Source organism: Mastomys coucha, unplaced genomic scaffold (genome assembly GCF_008632895.1).
Source record: "Mastomys coucha isolate ucsf_1 unplaced genomic scaffold, UCSF_Mcou_1 pScaffold12, whole genome shotgun sequence".
In the NCBI taxonomy this organism is placed as follows: Eukaryota; Metazoa; Chordata; class Mammalia; order Rodentia; family Muridae; genus Mastomys; species Mastomys coucha.
In genome coordinates, this window is record NW_022196894.1 from 48,053,418 (window position 1) to 48,060,099 (window position 6,682).

At 43.0% G+C, this 6,682-nt stretch overlaps 1 protein-coding gene across 6 annotated transcripts in view; it reads right to left on the bottom strand.

The window, feature by feature from the left end:
- The window catches only part of Bbx (BBX high mobility group box domain containing), a 232,217-nt gene extending 231,270 nt beyond the window's left edge, over positions 1–947 (bottom strand). For 3 of the 6 annotated variants that reach the window (XM_031364051.1, XM_031364050.1, XM_031364045.1), the window contains exon 1: positions 787–947. The gene's annotated coding sequence lies outside the window, so the exon portion shown is untranslated. Of the gene's footprint in view, positions 1–652 lie in introns of all 6 variants that reach the window. The other 3 variants (XM_031364054.1, XM_031364053.1, XM_031364046.1) reach the window with 3 other exon arrangements.
- Positions 948–6,682: the final 5,735 nt, after the last annotated feature.

The window sequence follows — 6,682 nt, forward strand, 5'->3', positions numbered from 1 at the left end:
TCTCCACTCGCCGCGCATTTGGCTGGGGGGGTGGGGGGTGAGGGGGACACCGATCTCGGGGCCGGAACACCCAAATCCTAACTCTGCAGATGAACGAGCAACCGGGCTGCCGGTCCCGGTCACCGTCGCATACACCAAACCTAGCCCAGACCCACCGAGGGCAGCAACCCTTTCCGTACCTTCCACCCCTGCCCCGGGCTCCTCAGGCCCCACCTCCCCCGGCAGCCGAGCCCTGCCCGGGGCTCCTCCACGTACTTTCGCCTCCTTGAAGTTTGGGGCTCCCGGGGCGGCCACGAGCCGCCCGCCGGCGTGAGGACCGCTCCGTTGTTGTTTTCCTCTGGCGGATCAACCCCGCGCCCCGGCTCCGTGCCCCCTCGGGCGGCGCTGCCCGGGCGCCGAGAGGTGCTGCCTGCAAACGCAGCCTGGCACCGGCTGGCCTACTCCTCCCCAGCCCGGCCCCCAGCTCGCGCTCGCTGGGCAGCGCCGCGCGCCCCCCGGCCCGGGCCCGCCGGCGCGGCCGCCGCGACCCTCGGCCCGACCTCTCGCCACCCAAAGTTTTGGCTGAGGGGAAAGTGGCCCGCGAGGCGCCGGCCGGTGGCGGCTCGGGCTCCGGACGCGCGGGTTCCCCTCGCCTTCCTCAAGTCCACCCTACCGGCTGCCGCCGCCGCCGCCGCCGCCGCTCCTGCCGCGGAGTCCTCCGGCTGCAGCCCCGGCGGCTCGCAAGTGAGTAGGAAAACAGAAAGTGCGGGAGAGCGCCTGCGAAGGCTGCGGATGGCGGGCGCCTACCTCGCGGGCTCGCCGCGGCGCGAGGGCGTGTGTGTGGCTCGCCCTCAGCGGCCAGTCAGGGGCTCTCTATGGGAAAGTGGAGAGGAGCTCGCGGAGCCGCGCTGCCTCCGCTCCACTGTACACTGCTCCACATACAGTACATGCAACCCGGAGAGACTGAAAACACTCATTTTATATAAGGCAGCCTGCCATTGGCCCGCGCCGTGACGGACGGGCGGCGCAGCCAAACAGGAGGCGCGTTACACCCAAACACACGCACACATACACACATTTCACAGAGACACACAAAGATCATCACATTTTTTCTATTTTCTAATGTTCGGGACCTGTAGACAGTGGGCGAGGACAGGTAGAGAGGCCGAGCAGAGTAGGGGTCAGAGGGGAAGCCCTCTCTGAAGCAAGTTGCCAGGCTTGAAACTGGTGTCCTTTTGACTTGGGAGGGTTATGGTAATAAACTACAACTCCACTGGATATGGAAGTGAGGAGGGGTGGGTTTGATCGCTGCCTTGTGGTGCCCCATGAAAGAGGCGAGCATTGTGTTATGATTTTTACAGCCCGCACTGCTAACAAGTGGCCGAGAAAGGCTTTTATCGGCTTAGATTTCTTTTGTCAATGGGTTAGCCATCACATAGGCCAAAATAGTGCGAGATAAGTTTATCAAGACTAAAATGCATTGAGATTGTGACTGCCTCATTAGCAGGCAAATGCAGAAAGAAAGAAAAAAATTCAATACAACACACAGGAACAAAGATAAACCTTATGTTAAAATAGCCGATTGTGCACTTGAAAGTGGGAGGGCAATCACCTGTATGGGTACACAAGATGTGCTGAAATTACACACCTTATGGGAAATGACAATTGACAGTCTCTGCCTTAGAAATAGACCTCTTGGTTCAATATAGCCAAGATTTGTTTATACATATGTATATATACATATACATATATATATATACATATATATATCCTTTGTTTTATATATTTCCCACTGTATGTGACTACTGTATTGTCAGCGACTTGTAGAGACAGTGAACACGAGATCTAGTTTTAATGATATTTTTACTATGCTCCATCTTTGACAGATCTTGTTTAACAGTTTGATATAAATAAGCCAAAGGATACTGAGAAAGAACCAAACCTAGGAATTAAAACAATAAAGTGCACACACAAGTTTTTTAACTAGTTGAGCAACCTTTTGAACATAGGAGTTCCTTTAGTCTCCTTCATTCTTAGACTTGATTTTTTTTTTGTTTTGTTTTGTTTTGTTTTTCCAGACAGTACTTCTCTGTGTAGCCCTGGCTCTCCTGGAACTCACTCTGTAGACCAGGCTGGCCTCAAACTCAGAAATCCACCTGCCTCTGCCTCCCAAGTGCTGGGATTAAAAGCGTGCGCCACCACCACCACCGGCTGATTTTAGTTTTTATTTGAAGATTAAAATAAGCTTTCCCAAGATTGCCTTCATTAAATGCTTATTCAGCATCTACAACTCACTGGAACTATTCTAGGTCCCAGATGTTTTCCTGGAGTTCCTTCTGACCAAGATCCAAAATTTTCGAGAATCTTAAATACAAACAGTTTTGAAAATTAAATAGTATGATTATTATAGTCTAGCTGATAGCTAAATTTTAAAACTGAGTACAGTAAACTGAGTACAATAAACTTTCTGTTCTGTTTTGTTTTATTTTTTGAGGCAAGGTTTAACTGTGTAGCCTTGCCTGGACTGGAAATCACTATATATATCAGGCTGTCTTTGAACTCACAGAGACCCCACTGCCTCTATCTCCTGAGTGCTAGAATTAAAGGTGTGTGCCACCACATCTGTCCCAGCTGTCTTATTTCCTTGATGCGGTCCTGAGATATTTTTCACACAGCCATAAATATATTAAGTGAACATGTGTGTTTGTGTAAGAGTGGAAAAAAGGAACCTAAAGAAAAAAAAACAAGTTTATGAAGCTTAGAAAGTGAAGTACTGTTTAGAGGTGTGATATTCTGTTTGTTTTTAAAAGAAAATAAATTTTAAAGGAAAAATCTTCTAAAACCACAGCATTCCAATTGATAATACTGAAGGTCCTATCATATCCCTCTGCATGCAACTGACAGAAAGAAACAAGTGTCCCTCATTCACACTACCCTGGTCTAAAGTCTGTGCTAACTCCTGGCTCTATCTTGTCTATACGAGGACGGAGGCAGGGACAAACAAGGCAGGCACAGATGTCACTGGTAAGAAAACGAAGACCCAAACATTTCCTAGGTTTTGAGCAGCTAGAAGGCCCTGTTTTTGAAATGACAACCTTCACACACACGAGGCCGATGGAGGAAATATTTCCGGAGGATTTCAAGGCACTTCTTTTTGAAGAGTTAAAAATCAGCAAAAGTTGATATATTTAATTGCTGGGTGAAGTGTTATGACTTACTTTTCACATATTATATAAAATGAAAAATATGGAAAGCTAGCCCATTCCCCACTTTTACTTCCAACTTCCATCACAGGAAGACATACCTTATTTTTATGATCACATTTTTGTTGAATACATTTAACATTAATGAATCATATAAAGTTACAATATCAAACTTGCATATTACACAGCACTGTCAGTAAAAGTGTGTATGTAGGGAGTTAACATTTGTATATTTATCTGTACATTAAAATATAACATTATGGGCCAGGTGGTGGTGGCACACGCCTTTAATCCCAGCACTTGGGAGGCAGAGGCAGGCGGATTTCTGAGTTTGAGGCCAGCCTGGGAGTGAGTTCGAGGACAGCCAGGGATACACAGAGAAACCCTGACTTGAAAAACAAAAACAAAATATAACAGTGTAAATAACTTATTTATTATTTAGAAAGCATATGGTCACCAAAAAAATGAAGGCATGCGGTAAATAAAAAGTAAAATTAGAGTGTTAATTTATTCCATAGTCCACATGGATATGGACATCTATTCGTACACTCCAGGGTTTTGCGTTCTAGTTAAGCAGTCTCTGACAGTGAGAGGTACTAACTGACCTGACTGGCACATGAGAGCACAAGGGAACAGGGTCTGAAGTCATTCTCTTCCAAGTCATTTCTTACTGGAAAATTGGTGGGTCCACACAGCCTGTAGAGTGGAGATAATTATACTTGAATGCCTTTTCTCCTTGCAGATCTCTGCGAGTTCAAGGCCAACCTGGTCTACAAAGCAAATCCAGGCCAGCCAGGGATCTGTTACACAGAGAAAGCCTGTCTTGAAAACTAAACAAATAAATAAATAAAATAATCATTGCACATTAATGGTCCATTTCTACACGCATCATGTTGTTCTATAGGTCTATTCAATATTCTTCTTCATGACATTTATTGAGTAGGTTCCCTATGCCAGCCCCTCTGGAAAGTTAATTTTAAATATGTGCATAGCATGTATATAGAAGTGTGTCTGTTTTCTAAATACATAAGTAATTTCTTCTATTTTGCTTCCTTTTCCAATCCCAATTCAAATCCTGATGTTACCACCCAGCAGCCTTAGAAAATAATTTTAATCACCCTAGAAATTACTTTCCTCGTCTATAAAATGGGGATAATAAGTGTAATTAAATTTTAAATGTTTTATATATAATATATAATTTTAATTACTTTCATTATCCCCATTTTATAAACAAGGGGAAATATACATATATAATATATATATGTATATATATACAATAGTTAAGCAGTCAATCAGTGTTACTTTTACTTATCTTTTACACATAAAAGTCAATGGCAGATGCATGGCCCAGTTCTGTAAAGCTTAACTATCATACCAATGGAGTTCACAGATCTTGTTGCAACTTATGTACCCATGGTTTGTGATTGCCTTTTACACCATACTCAAAGGACTCCAACATCTCACACACAGTGGCAAACTAGGTGTGGTAATGTGTGTCTGTAATCCTAGCAAAATTGTAGTTCAAGGCCAGCCTAATTTACATAGTGAGATCTTGTCTCAAAAAAATAATAATAGCAGGGCAGTGGTGGCGCACACCATTAATCCCAGCACTTGGGAGGCAGAGGCAGGTGGATTTCTGAGTTAGAGGCCAACCTGGTCTACAGAGTGAGTTCCAGGACAGCCAGGGCTATACAGAGAAATCCTGTCTCAAAAAAACAAAAATGATAATAATAATAATAATAATAATAATAATAATAATAATAATAATAAATAAAGTAAAAGAAAGTTATCAGCCTCAGTCCAGAATAAAGCAATCGGTTGGGCATAATGGCACTTAAAAAAGCAAATTTATTGGGGCTAGAGGGATGGCTCAGTGGGTAAGAGCATTGACTGCTCTTTCTGAGGTCCTGAGTTCAAATCCCAGCAACCACATGGTGGCTCACAACCACCCGTAATGAGATCTGATGCCCTCTTCTGATGTGTCTGAAGACAGCTACAGTGTACTTACATATAATAAATAAATAAATCTTTAAAAAAAAAAAAAAGCTAGTTTATTGATCGTGCTTTTTGACACAAGACAACTTGAGAAAGTTACAGTGCCTTAGACATCAATTTATGACTCGTAATTGACCTTTCTGAGATTCACTTCTGTTCTGTCTAATACGTAAGTGGAAGGTATGCGTAAGAGAGTGGGGACCATACCACTTCCCTTAAAGCAAATGCAAAGGGACTAAGAATTAGAGATCTTATTCTGGGAGCAATGCGGACATTCACAGCGCTAAAGAGAACCAGCAGAATACATAGTAAGAAGAAAAAATAAATAGCCTGCTCTCCTAGGGTACTGCTCAGCCAAGCACGTTGGAATCCCTAATCTCCTGTGATCCTCTGTGGGATTCTATCTGTATCACTCTTCAGAGGCATCCAGGTATTTTTCTTAGGATTGTATGTTGATGTATTGACAGAAGTCTTTAGCCAGTGGCTGATATTTTGAGGAAAATGATGGCATCTCCCTCGACATCGTGTTTTCCAACAGTAGCTAGAATGGGAGCTAGCCCAATGCCAGAAATGTAGTAGAAAGCAAAGATCTAAACAACAGGTAAACAAGACAAGAAAACCAACTCGGAAAGGCTATCCGTGCTAGAAGATAAAATCAAATAAAAGATCAAAACACTCGACATCCAGAAAAGAAAGAGGTAACAGAGATAATAGAGACCCCATATAAATCATAAGTGACATTGTAGTCACCAGAAGTTATATTTTCATATTGTTTAATTATCTAAAGTATTTTACATTTTAGATAACTCACTAAAATCCACATAAGATATGTAAGACAAATAGCAAGATATGTTCCCCAACCATTGTTTTATGTTATTATTTCTTTTCATTTAAGACCCTATTTATATAATATAATTTATATTCTAATTTGTGTATATTATGTAATATACACTTATAATTATATATCTATATATAATTATATAATTATATCATTTCCCCTTCCTTTTCCTCCCTCCAAATCCTCCCATATATCTCTCTTTGTTCTTCAACTTTACAAACTTTCTTTCATTAATTGTTGTTTTGCTTGTGTGTGTGTGTGTGTGTGTGTGTGTATCTGTGTGTATGTGTGTGTGTGTTTTCCTAAAGTACAACCGTCTCAGTCTGTATAAAGTTACTTGTATGTGTATTTTCAGGGGTGACCATGTGGTATTGAATAACAACTGATGTGCTCTTCCCTGGTAAGATTCTCTGCACTTCGTTCAGTTACCTGTGGTTGTAGAAACTTGGGTGAGGCCTCCTGGGCTCTTCCCCATCCGCATAACTTGTCTATTGTATTATCCTTGTTTCAGGTCTGCTGTTGCTCCCCTCCCCCACCCCGCAAGACAGGGTTTCACTGTATAGCCTGGAATGCCTTGCATTCTGTAGACCAGGCTGGCCTCAAACCAGAAATTCCACAGCCTCTACTTCCGGAGTGCTGGGATTAAAGGAGTGTGCTACAACCACCT